The following is a 12,615-nucleotide window of genomic DNA, read 5'->3' as shown; positions in this document are numbered from 1 at the left end:
ACATGTACCATTCACTGTTATCCACAATTTCCCTTAGGCTAAAAATGAAACAACAAAGTTAGTTTTAATTCTCTAGGATATTACCAGAACCCATGGGTGGAGAAGCCAACAACCAACCAACTAAATAATCCAGTTTTTATAGAATTTTGACAAAGGAATATAAAATGTCAGCAGTCGACCAATCAGGTTACACAGTTCATAAATTATTTTATTACTTTATTACTCTAACCCGTCCATGAAGTCTATCCCATGTGAGTACTGACAATGATCCAATTAGCCCAGGACTATTGTCTCCTCTTCTGACACTATGTTTTGCATGTTATTAGATATGATATAGACATATAAAACATTGGAGTTTCTTCTTTTCCAAAATGTCATAAGTAAAGAAATTTATTCAAGTTCTCATTTATATAACAAGAGCCGATTCCTACCTTCTCATGATGGTCTTTAAACTGATTGTTTACACAGTTTCTACAATAAAACTTGAAGATGCAATTAGAAGGGCACTAGGCTGTTTCACACAGAAGGAGCCTCCCTTCAGATTTATAACTAGAGACAGACCTTGAGAGGGGCAAAAGGTAAACATTGCAAACTTGCAGACCTCCATGAGAGGCTGATAGAACAGCTTTTGATCAGGAATATGAATCAAAAATATTTTAATTCCAATTTAGAAAATATCAGCTTCTACAGCAGAAAACAAAAAAAAAGTAAAGGGAACACAAAAAAATTGAGCATTTACATTACTACCTTAGTCTTTATTTTAATACATATGTATGTTTACATATACTTATATTTATGTATTTATAAAAAGCAGGTTGTGCATAAAAGATTATACTTACATGATATTCTTGGTTCTTTTTTATATTGCAGTGTTTTCTTTGTCTAGAATAAAAGTTCAGAATTAAATCCACAATTAAAAAAAGGAAATCAAAGAAGAGGAAATGAAGGGGGTCTATGGTATTACAAAGCAGTAGTTGTTAAAACTACCAGTTTTTAAAAAACTGGAAAAGTTGATCACTGAGATAATTGAAGTGAACACAACCTAGAAGAAAAGGAATATAGCCCCCTCTTGTTTTTGAGAAACTCCTTAAGAGAGACTTCTGACCGAGGTCCTTTTTTTTTTTCATTTAATGAACAAAAGCTGCTCGGAAACATGGAAGGCAGTTTAGTGGGCATTAAGTACGGACCACTATCTTTTAAAATGTACTATAATTAGTTCTAAATTATTAGCAATCTGAATATGAAGTGAACCAAAAGACTTTTGGAAAACCCTATATAAAAGGCCATGCCAATAAGAAAACTTAAAGGAAAATGCAACATCATTTCTTTCACTATAAATTTCAGTTAAAAAAGCAATGACTAGTGTTGCATCTAAGCATACTTCTTTTCTATTATGAAACAAAAAATTATAAACTCATGTCTCTTGTTCAGCCAATAGAAGCATTATTTATATTTTATGGTTTTATTTACCTGTTTTCTATGGAAAGGTCCTCTAGAGATCTTGTATATTGGGAATTTTGTATAAATGAATCAGTTTTTTAAAGGAAGCAAAAGGAAGAAAAGCACAAAGTTGCTATGTATCTCACTCTAAGGGAGAAGAGGCAGGCTTTCCATCCTTTTAACTGAACCTAAGAAGGTACTTTCTGTTTCATAATGTATGTGGGTGAGATAAGGAGAGCATTAAGAAAAAAATGAACTATTTGGGTTTCAGAACCAGTGCTTTTTGCACCTTTTTTAGGTGTAAAATTCCCTTTCTATTTCAATCCTTGTCCTTAATTAAGTCTTTCTTTCAAACATAAAGATTTTGATTTCTGCCAAGTTATCATTTCTTGTCACATGTTATGACTTCTTCACAATGTATGTCCCTTGGTTCCTTGAACATTTGACTCTTTTCTTACATGGAAAAGTGAGTTTTCCCCCAGTCCAAGTTATCTCCCCTATAGTACTGCCTTCCTCTTTTTTTTTAGGGTTTCACAAGGCAAATGGGCTTAAGTGGCTTGCCCAAGGCCACACAGCTAGGTCATTATTAAGTGTCTGAGGCTGGATTTGAACCCAGGTACTCCTGACTCCAAGGCCCGTGCTTTATCCACTGTGCCACTTAGCCTCCCTTCCCTTCCTCTTAATAACATTATTGTTACCCTGAGTTCCAGGTTCAGATTTTCCTTGAAGTCATATTGCTTATAGAAATTCAAATGAAAAACATTGACATTCTCTTGGATTCTTCATCCCCACTTGTTACTGTCTAGTTAAGCAGTAATCAAATCCTCTTGCCATGGAGAATAGAGACAGAGAAAATAGAAAAGGTAGCTTTCTGGGAATGGTGAAGAGTTCAAGTTGATGTAACATTTGTTTGTTGTTGGAGATTTGAGTTTAATGTACCAATCACAATGGATGAATGAAAGAATAAGTATTTAAACATTACATTTGCTAATTAGGTTAAATTTGCTAATTATGGCAAACTAATGTACAAAGTTTTGAATATATTTAATTTGTTGGCAAGGCTAGGAATTGCCAATAAAAGGGTCTCTTGTCTTCTCAATCAAAGGCCACAAAATAGGGCTTATTAGACTTGGGAAGTGCAAAAGAACAAAGAAAAAAGAAAACATAAAATAATATGATTGGTTAAGTTTAAAGTGTCATAGAAGATAGAAAAAATATTATTGGATGGAAGTCAAGATTTTAGGACTAGCAACAGCTTCTCCTTTCAACTTATCATTATAAAAAGTTTGCTAGTTGTATCCATTTACTGAGTAGTTAAAATCACAGAGATTTACTTGAAGGACAACTAGACTTCCTGTTGCTCACATGGATCTTGCAAGGCTTCTTAGTAAGAGAAGAGGTCACCTTTAAAGGTATATGGGCAATAAAATGTGCAGAGATTGTATAGTTCTTTGACTTAAGATAATTTATGGGACAATGTAACTCAGAGAGGAAAGCCAAACTTCAGAACTCTATTAAAAGACAAAGAAATATAGTATAGGCAATAAATTATAAAATGGAATCAGAATCAATTTGATTTTCTCAATACAAAACATTGGACTCTAAGCACCAGTAGTTCAGATGGAAAAACAAGAGAATCCTTGTTCTGAAAGATTATATGCTAATAATGATAGATTTAGTTGGTTGGAGGAGACATATGATTGGGATTATACGATCTTCAATTGTATGGGACCTTAAATTTCATGGAGGTCAATTTCCTTATTTTACAGATGAGGAACTGGACTTTCCTGACCAAGGTTAAGAGACTGCCCCATGGTTCACAAAATGGCAGAACTGATTTTAACCCAGATCTTCAGACTCCAAATCCAGCACTTTTTCCAGTATACCATTCTTGGAGATAGAGACAGAACCTGATTTCACTGCCAAAGGGACTTCTTGAATGAAGAAGCAACCACCATCAATTCAGGTTAATACCTTTTCTGCAACTTAGTTTTGGAATTGCCTAGAGCACCGGGTGGTGAGTCGATTTACCCAAGTTCACACAACCAGTATGTTCCAGATATTGGACTATATACCAAGTCTTCCTGGCTCCAAGACTATCTCTTTATTTACCTTAGTAGGTTGCTTCTCAATATTAGTGTAGTATGAAAAGGAGCTTGAAAGATAGACTGGACCCACAATGTGGGTAGATGCCTTCCTGAATATGTTTTTATTTAGAGGTAATGGGGAACCAGTTAAGATTTTTGATAAAGGGAATAAGATGGACAAACCACTTAGGAAGATTATTTTAGCAGATGTAGTGGCAGATGGATTAGTGAAGAGAGAATGATTTTAGTTACATTTTATTTTTTTTTCCATGAATGAAATCTTTCTTCCCACTCTCTCACCCCACCTCCCCATCATCATCAGCAAACAAAAACAAACCTTGTAACAAATATGAGAAGTCAAGCAAAATAAATTCCCTCACTGACCATGTTCCCAATATAGATGACTCATTCTGCACCATGATTCTATCTTTTTTTGGTCAGGATGAGTAACATGCCTCACTGGTCCTCTTGAATTCTCAGTCAATAAATAAACATATAGGGGGGTCTAGGTGGTGCAATGGATAAAGCACTGGCCCTGGAGTCAGAAGTACCTGGGTTCAAATCCAATCTCAGACACTTAATAATGACCTAGCTGTGTGGCCTTGGGCAAGCCACTTAACCCCATTTGCCTTGCAAAAACCTAAAAAAACAAATAAACAAACAAATAAATAAATAAACAAACATATATTTAGAACCTACTCAATACAGTCAATTGACACCATAATGCATAGAACATTAGGACTGAAATTTAGCAAGACTCATATTTCTGAGTTCAAAACAGACCTCAGACATTTATTATCTAGGTGATCCTGCCCTATTTGTCTCATTTACCTCTTTAATTGCTCAGTCTGATGGAGTGAGTGGATTCTTGTCATTTTTTTCTTTGCAATTTTATTATAATACAAAAACTGTCTGGTTTCCTTTACTTCTCTCTACATCAGTTTATAATGGGAAGGGAGAATTTTGAGGTGGGGAGAAGAATAAGGTTACTAGAACAGTCAAAGAAGGAAGCTCTTAGGACCTAAATGAAGATAGTGGCATTTTTAAGTTACAGGAATGTATTATAGCATCAAAAATCATGAACATGATAAAAAATTAAAATAAAATAAAAAAATAAACATAAATATAAAAATAGAAACTGAAAAAATATGAGATGAAGCTGAAATAACATTTCATTCTAGAACAGGGGTTATTGACTTTTTGTGTTATAATGACACATACCAATTAGTTAAATCCATCTCAAAATATGGGCTCAATTAAGATTCTTTGGGGCAGTTTATTATTGAATCTGCTCCCTTGGTCTTTGAGTTCTGTCACCGTTTACCCTTTATTTCCTCTTAGTCAATTTCTTTCACTTTATACTGACTGAGTTTTTTAAGGGTATTCTGAGAATCAGGAAACCCAATTTTTAATATCTTTAGGTTTAAATTCTAATCCAAGGCAAGGACACACTGGCACATATAGGAGGTCCTTAATAAATGTTTATTGATTGACTGATTGATCATCTATGAATGTTCCACATGGCAAGTGTTTCAAGAACTAGAGGATGACATAAAATCATTAATCATTTTTCAAAGAGCCTGTTGAGAGTTCAGATGGTGTCACTTAAGCTATCACCCTAGGGAATACAAGTGGCAGGGCAGGTCTGCTGTTATTTGGGGAGTCCAGTTCAGAAAATGGTAGAGTCAGTTAGTGGGCAGAGGAGAGTCAGTTAATGGGGTCAGTTAATGGGGAGAGATCCATCGTTTAATTTTTCAATTTCAAAATTTCACATTCAATGTTAAAAGCATCTTTGAATTGTCATAGGTAGGGGGTTGGTTTGTGGACTGTGTGCCTAAAACCAGGAGTTATTTCTTTTTTAAAAAAAATTGATACAATTATATTTCAATATATTGGTTACATTTGTAGTTCTGTCTATTTTATTTAAATTTAAATTTGAGATTTAATGATATTATTCTAGGAAGAGATTCAAAGATCTCACCAGATTGCTAAAGCATTCCACAACATAAAGCAGGTTATGCCTGGACTAAAATTCAGATCAATTCCCCTTCTCCAGCCTGCAATGCTGAGAACTAAGAATAGGCAGACCCTGTCTAGAGGTAGAGTCATCCTTGGAAGAACAGGATGAAAAGTTCAAACAATAACTGGAGAATGCCAGGATGTTACCAGTAGCTAGGAAGGAAAGAAGAGGTAAGAAGAGTGAGTTCAGTGATGGGAATCTTTCCTCAATTCCCTTCCCAACATTATTAAAAGATAAGAAAATCATCTTTTGGGAGACTGGGAACCTCTCTTCTTTTCTCTCTCTCTCTCTCTCTCTCTCTCTCTCTCTCTCTCTCTCTCTGTCTCTGATTAATACCACAGATTAAAGACTTTTGAGACTGAGAAATCATGCATAGAATCTTTAGTCTGAATGAAACCACGTCCTTATATGTGGACCAGGTGTCCTTCCTCACCAGTATGTAGTGAGAGGAGAAGGTAATCACTGTAAGTCCATCAGGTCAGGGCCCTGATTGGGGATGGAGAGGTAGAGAAATTCCTTACCATAGTTAGAAGTACATTGGTTTTTTTTTCTTTTCTGAAACAGAGACAAACACAATCAATTCTTCATATAAGAATTTCATGCTGGCAGCCCTAAGTTTAGCACAGTTCTCACAGCAAACCTCAATTAAATAGGAACAGCCAACTTGGGTTTCCTCTTTCTGTTTTAGACCTCTAACTTTGGAATGGGTTATGTCCTCAAGTTTCAGACCTCAAATCTTCCAGTTCCATCCTAGTCCAGAACTTTGTTCCCATGTAGTTTCCATTTGTTATTACAACTCATGACCTAACTACTAAAAAAGGGGTTTCCAGAAAAGATCAAGGACAGACAGGAAAACCTGAAAATCCTAGAATCAAAGACTCAGATTTGTATTCTGAATGGAATCTGAATATAATGTCACCCAGACTTTTTTCCTAAATGAGGAAACTGAGGCTCAGTATCTTGGAGAAATGATACACCCAGGGCCATAGTGATAATAGCATAGTCAAGATTGAAATTTAGGTCATCTGACTTCAAATACAGTGTTTTCTATTTTATTTTTAGATCTCAAGAGGCAGTGTAGGCATAGAGGTTAGAATGCTGAAGTTGGAGTCAGAAAGACCTTGTCTTAATAGGAATTTTATCCCCCTTTTACAGATGAAAAAACTGATACTTAGAGATTTAGAGATGTTAGTTGGTTTGCCTGTGGCCACTGTTCATAGGTATCAAGGGTTGAGTAGGGACTTGTGAGCTCCCAGGCCAGCTGAGTCAGAGAGAAAAAACCAGAGACAGACAGAACGTGTGTGTGTGTGTGTGTGTGTGTGTGTGTGTGTGTGTGTGTGTGTGTGAGAGAGAGAGAGAGAGAGAGAGAGAGAGAGAGAGAGAGAGAGAGAGGAGATTGTGAGGAGGGAGGGAGAGAGAAAGATGAAAATGATTTTTTAATCCTGCAGACATGTAGGGAAATCCAGCTCCTCAACATATCCCTGATTTTTAGTCTGGCTCCATGGAGACCAGAAAATTTTCCTCAATTTCTTGCCTTTTTTATTCGTGGGAAGGGGTACAGGGAGGGAGAGGATTTGAAAGTGAAAATAAAAATAAAATTTAAGAAAAAGAAAGACACTTTCCCCAATGTGAGATTGAAATCTTTCTCTTAATTTAAGTGAAATCTCTTCTCATTCTTATCTAAAGACCTTAGTCACTCTTGTGTTCACTTTGAAATGTCATCATCTGTCTACCTTCTCTAATTTCTGCTTGCTATTTTGCTAGGTTGTGTAAATTTAGTTACTGTTTGCTATTTGTGAAGGTCTTTTGGTTCCCGAGCATCTGGTGGATAGAGTCAGAACTAGTAAGTCTACGTAAAAAGGAAGAGCAATACCACTTGTGCTTTGAATCTATTACTAAGCCCCCTCCCACCCCCTACCCCCAGGAAAAACAACATTTAGGGGAGAAAATCAGTTTAATTCTTGTCCAGTATTGCTTTTGAAGACTGGAGAAAAGAGTATCCATCCTCATGTTGCTCTTAGCACCTTCTTGACTCTTTCTGCCCTGTTTCTTCCTCCTCCATAGCTGGGTAGTGGTGCCATTGTCCTATGCTCCCCTCTTCTACTAAGAGATTGTCCTAGACCTCATATCATATCTATCAGTTTCTTGCTTTCACCAAACCAAGAGCCAGAGGTCAATGTTTAAAAACTCTATGAGACATATTGGACATGGGGTTACATATGTCCTATGACAACCAGTGATTTTATCCATTCTTTAATGACAACTTACTTTCTGACCATCTGACTGGATTCTGCAATGTTCAGCCTGCTTAAACCCTATGTCAGACCCCCTTCCTCCCCAACTCACCTCCCTGGAATGCACAATTAAATTACTACAGGTAATTGTACTCTTTAGGCTGACTTTGTTGAGTTCAAAAAAAGGGGAATTTAAAATTGGAGACATTGAAGACCTTATATGGTGGGATCAACACTTCTTCTGATTCAAATTATGATAAATGTTGGATGGAAGTTGCAAGACAAGTAGAGATGTTATAAAGAATCCCTGAGCCTGTTGCAAACTCTTTCTTTGATCATGAGGCAAATTGACCAATTTGTGTTATCAGGACAGAATCTCTGAGATATGCCCCTGAAAACAGTAGTACATACTCTTTTAAGATTTTGGATGGCTTTTGACAAATAAAAATGGACAGCTTTATAGTGGAAATCTTTCTCATAGTCTTCTGGGGAGCTACAAGTCCTGACTTTATCATTAAAATTTTTATAAAATGGACTGTTTGCAGTGTAGGCAATGACAGTGATTTCAAAAGGCTTTTGAATGTACTTCTCTTAGATATTCGAAGTCAGTGTTGTCCATCTTGACTGTGCTTTCTCCCACACGTCATTAAACTCAGAGTCTCGTGTCCCTTCTTCAGCCAAGAACTCTTTCACCTTCATCATCATTTCTGTTTCACATCCCTTTTATTGGCCATCGAATACATTGTGTTCAAAGCTCATGTAAAATTTCTTAAATCCAACTTTTTGCTGAGGAGGAAAAAGGAAGTTTCAGCTACAACCAAGTTGCTTTTAATTATTAATATTTTTAATAATGAATAAAAATGGAAGCTTACAGGTTTGTTTGTTTACACATCTGCTCACATATGTATTTGTACTTGCTCATACATAACAGTCATACCTCACACTTCTAATGGAGGAATCATTTTATTTGACAATCCAAAATATAAAAAAAAATTTAAGCCTTATATACATAATGAATCACCAATCAGCTGGGGTATATTGAAAATTTTAAAGGTATTTCAGGTGTGCAATGGCTTGGGGGAACAAGGGTTAGAGACTTGAGAAGGGAGTATCTCATTTGCCTGGATTGTGGTTTCATCAGAGCCAAGGACTCTCTTTGCTAGGGAGCAGGATGATAATTTGGAGTGAACAATGGATTTGGAATCAGAACACCCAAAGTTACTACATGACTCTGTCTTATTTTGGGTAAGTCAACTTTCTCATCTGGAAGAAAAGGAGGTTTTAAAGCATCTAGGTATCTCAGTGGTTATAGCACTGACCCTGGAGTCAGGAGAAACAGTTCAACTTTTACTTCAGAGACTTAATCATTTTCTGACTATGTCACCTAGGGCAACTCTTTTAATTCCACTGCTCCCCTCAAAAGATGGTGTAACTTACTGACCTTTAAGATTCTTCTAGCTTGCCTATGCTCCTGTGGTTGACTCCAGAAACAACTCCTGTTTCCCAGGCTTATATGGGCTTCCATTAGACCCTGAGGTTAGGGTGAACAGTCCTAGAGGAGTGAGAAACCAAAGGTAATGGGGGAAATCTTGGGAAATAGGGTCTGAGGAGAGATAGTTTTCAGCAAGGTTGTGAGGTTGTGAGAGAAAAAAGCAAAATGGGAAAAATCAGGTAACATTCAGAATTATACCCAACTTATGCTGGTTTGAAATGTGCTGGAGGGTTTGATGAGTGATTCTAAAAAGAAAATTGGGTGGGAAAAGTAAAAGGGAGTAATAAAAAATGGGGCATGAAAGTAAGAACTATTATAAAGAAATTTGGTAGGAGTGGAAGACTAGTACTGTTGCACCTTATTTTCAACTGGTTAAAGAGGAAATAAAGTGTACAACTGGAAGGATGTAGAAGTCTTTTCAACATACAGAGAAGTGAGAAAACTGGGGGACAGGGTGAGGGAGGAGATTTAGAGGGGGTCTGCAGACTGGAATTTGGGTGGGTAGGGGAAAGGTTTGGATGGGGGGCTTTTGTAGATGTGTGTGGTTTGAGTTTGGGGGAGATAGGGAGAGCAGGGACTCTTGCTGGAGTGAGTGAAGTAGTGAGATAGAAGAATGGTGAGAGAAGATGAGAGGCTGAGAAAAAAATAGTGAGTAAAAATAAGATGGAGCTTAATTCACAAATAGTAATAGTTTTGAATGTGAAGGGGATGTTTATAGCAGTTCTCTTTGTGGTGGTAAAGAACTGAAAATTGTAGGCATCCTATTAACAAATTGTGGGATATGATTGTGATGAAATATTTCTGTCCTATAAGAAATGTTGATGATCTTAAAAAGGCAGGAAAGACTTGAAAGAATTGATGAACAGTGAAGTGAGCAGAACAATTATATACAGTAAAAACAATATTGTTTTAAGAATGACTTTGAGCAACTAAATGGTAATCCAAAGCACAAACCCTTATGTTAGAAATGTGGTAAAATAAGAGATTCTTTGAATTCAAGAAATACACATATGAAGGCTAAAATATGAAACACATTGGGGCAACTTTGATTTATATCTCTCCCTATGGACAGTTATAGAGCCACAGATTTAGAGCTGGAAGAAGTTTTAGAGTTCAACCTCCTTATTTTACAGTTGAAGAAACTGAGTTTCTGAAAAATTAAGTATTTTGCCCAGGATCACACTTAGTAATTGTTTGAGAAGACATTTTAACTGAGATCTTCCTGACTACAAATTCAATACTCTATTAAACCTCTCTGCCACTCCAATGAAAGAAGCAGCATTACATAGCCAATTAGAGGAGTATTTCTAGATTCAGGATGACCTGGGGTCAACTCTTGGCTCTGATTCACATTAGCTATATAATTCTAGGCAAGTCACTTAACCTTCTAACATTCTAGTAAATTCTCAATAAATTGCAGAGAAATCAAATCAGCAAGCATTTAAATGCCTATTATGTGCACTGAAAATTCGAAGAAATACAAAAAATCCAGCATTTGCTCACAAGGAGCTTGAAGTGAGTAATGACATGTGAACAATTATATTCAAACAAGATAAATACAGGGTACATTGTGAGATAAATGTTTATTCTCTTTTATATTAAGAGTTAATTATTAATGGAGATTAAGGTTTTACCTCTCTATTTTCTCATTCAAAAATAAACCTCTTTAGGTTATTCAGCAGGTCTCTGAAAGGACATTGCTGATAGATATATTTGCCAAGGTCTCTCAATATGCTTGAGGTGGAGACGAGGAGATGAGGACTAGATAACAGCCTGGTCTGTGGGACTTGAAATTGATTAATCACATGGACTAAAAAGATGACCAAATGAGTGACCATGTCACTGTCATTCTCAGAAAACCCATGTGGACCCCAAACTGGGGAGGCCCTGAAATGCTGACTGTATTTATCCTAGAAGCAATGGAATTCCAACACTTACAAAAAGATTAGCTTGTATAAAGTATACACAGACCAGACACAAAGCAACTTCAGTAGGGAAAGAGCAGTAACAACCAAGACATCAGGAATGACCTTGTAGAGGAGGTTCCAGGTAACCTTGTGCTTAGAAGGGAAGTAGGGATTTTTTGAGGGTGTTGAGATGAGGTGAGAGAACAGAAGGAAGAAGAGAAAAATGTGAGACAGTGCCAAAAATATTATGCAGAATGTGTTTGTATGTGTAATTATATATAAGACTGCATGTGTATGTATATAAAATCAGTTTGTGGGCATGCCAAGTTTGTCTTGAATATAGCCTGCTGCATTCCTACCATGTGTAGGGCAGATTCCTTTAATGATGTCAGTACCTCTAAAACTTGTGCAACAGAGCTGATCTCTCCCTTTCTGCCATCTTCTTGGCTGTGTGCATAGCTCCTTAGCCCAGTGTGGTTCCTGAACTAGTAGTGATAAAGGGTTATCTTGCCCATCCCTTTTTCACCTGGCACAGAGAGATGGGTCTGGGGTTGGGGAAAGTGGGGAATTTTTCCTGCCTTGTATTATTTGTCCCCAGAGCCCAGCTCCAGTTTCAAGTTCAAAATCCTCCTGGGGCTCAAACCCTGACTTCTCAGGTTTTGCATATCAACCTGCAATCCTGGCTCTCAAATTGCCATGGTCTTATGGGAATCACCTCTGTCACTTGCAAATGAAAATCTGAGAATAATATAAACCACTTACTTCAAATATAACCAGCTCAATGATCATGACAACTATTATTGTGATGAAGATGATGATTTTACATTTACAGTCCATTTCACAATCTCCTTGTCTAGAGTTTCTTCCTTGCTCCTGATCTTAACCCTGTAATTGAAATATAAATAAGCAAAACATTTTTTATTTCTGCTTCTAAAATAAATTGCAAACCTCATTTGACATCAAAAGCCTTAGTAATCTAGGAGCAGTCTACCTTCCTGATTTCCTTCACTTGTTTTTTCTATGCTTCAGTCAAACAGAATAACTTGCCATTCCCTATATTGTTAAGGGGAAAATGTTAATATTATACTCTTAATTTAAGGAACAAGAAACAGTTTTATTGCCAGAAACAATTTTATTTAATGTAACATTGGTTAAATTCAAGTCATTTCTAGTTCATAGTGATATGGCCAAAATAGCATCATTCTCCCATGCCCAGGACATATCTCCCCAAGAAAATTTGTGCTAAATATTGATAGAAATCTTGAATAAGGAAAAGATTACATCACATGCTAAAATGTAATTATGGATTAACATTTCAAACAATAGTTACTACCCAGCTCCTTCATTTCTCTCAAGTGTTGAAAGAGTTTCCTTCCTGTGAGATCAATCTTGTCTTTTAGAAGTCTTCCAGCCTGGGTTCTTTGATAACCCAGGG

The 12,615-nt window shown here is 36.5% G+C and overlaps 1 pseudogene; it reads right to left on the bottom strand.

Moving 5' to 3' along the window:
* Positions 1 to 5,951: 5,951 nt before the first annotated feature.
* LOC141507378 (ecto-ADP-ribosyltransferase 5-like) lies at positions 5,952 to 12,017 on the bottom strand (annotated as a pseudogene).
* Positions 12,018 to 12,615: the final 598 nt, after the last annotated feature.

This window comes from Macrotis lagotis, chromosome 1 (genome assembly GCF_037893015.1).
Source record: "Macrotis lagotis isolate mMagLag1 chromosome 1, bilby.v1.9.chrom.fasta, whole genome shotgun sequence".
Taxonomy (NCBI): domain Eukaryota; kingdom Metazoa; phylum Chordata; class Mammalia; order Peramelemorphia; family Peramelidae; genus Macrotis; species Macrotis lagotis.
Note: the sequence above shows the minus strand (reverse complement) of the source record. Positions and strands in the feature narration are given on the sequence as shown.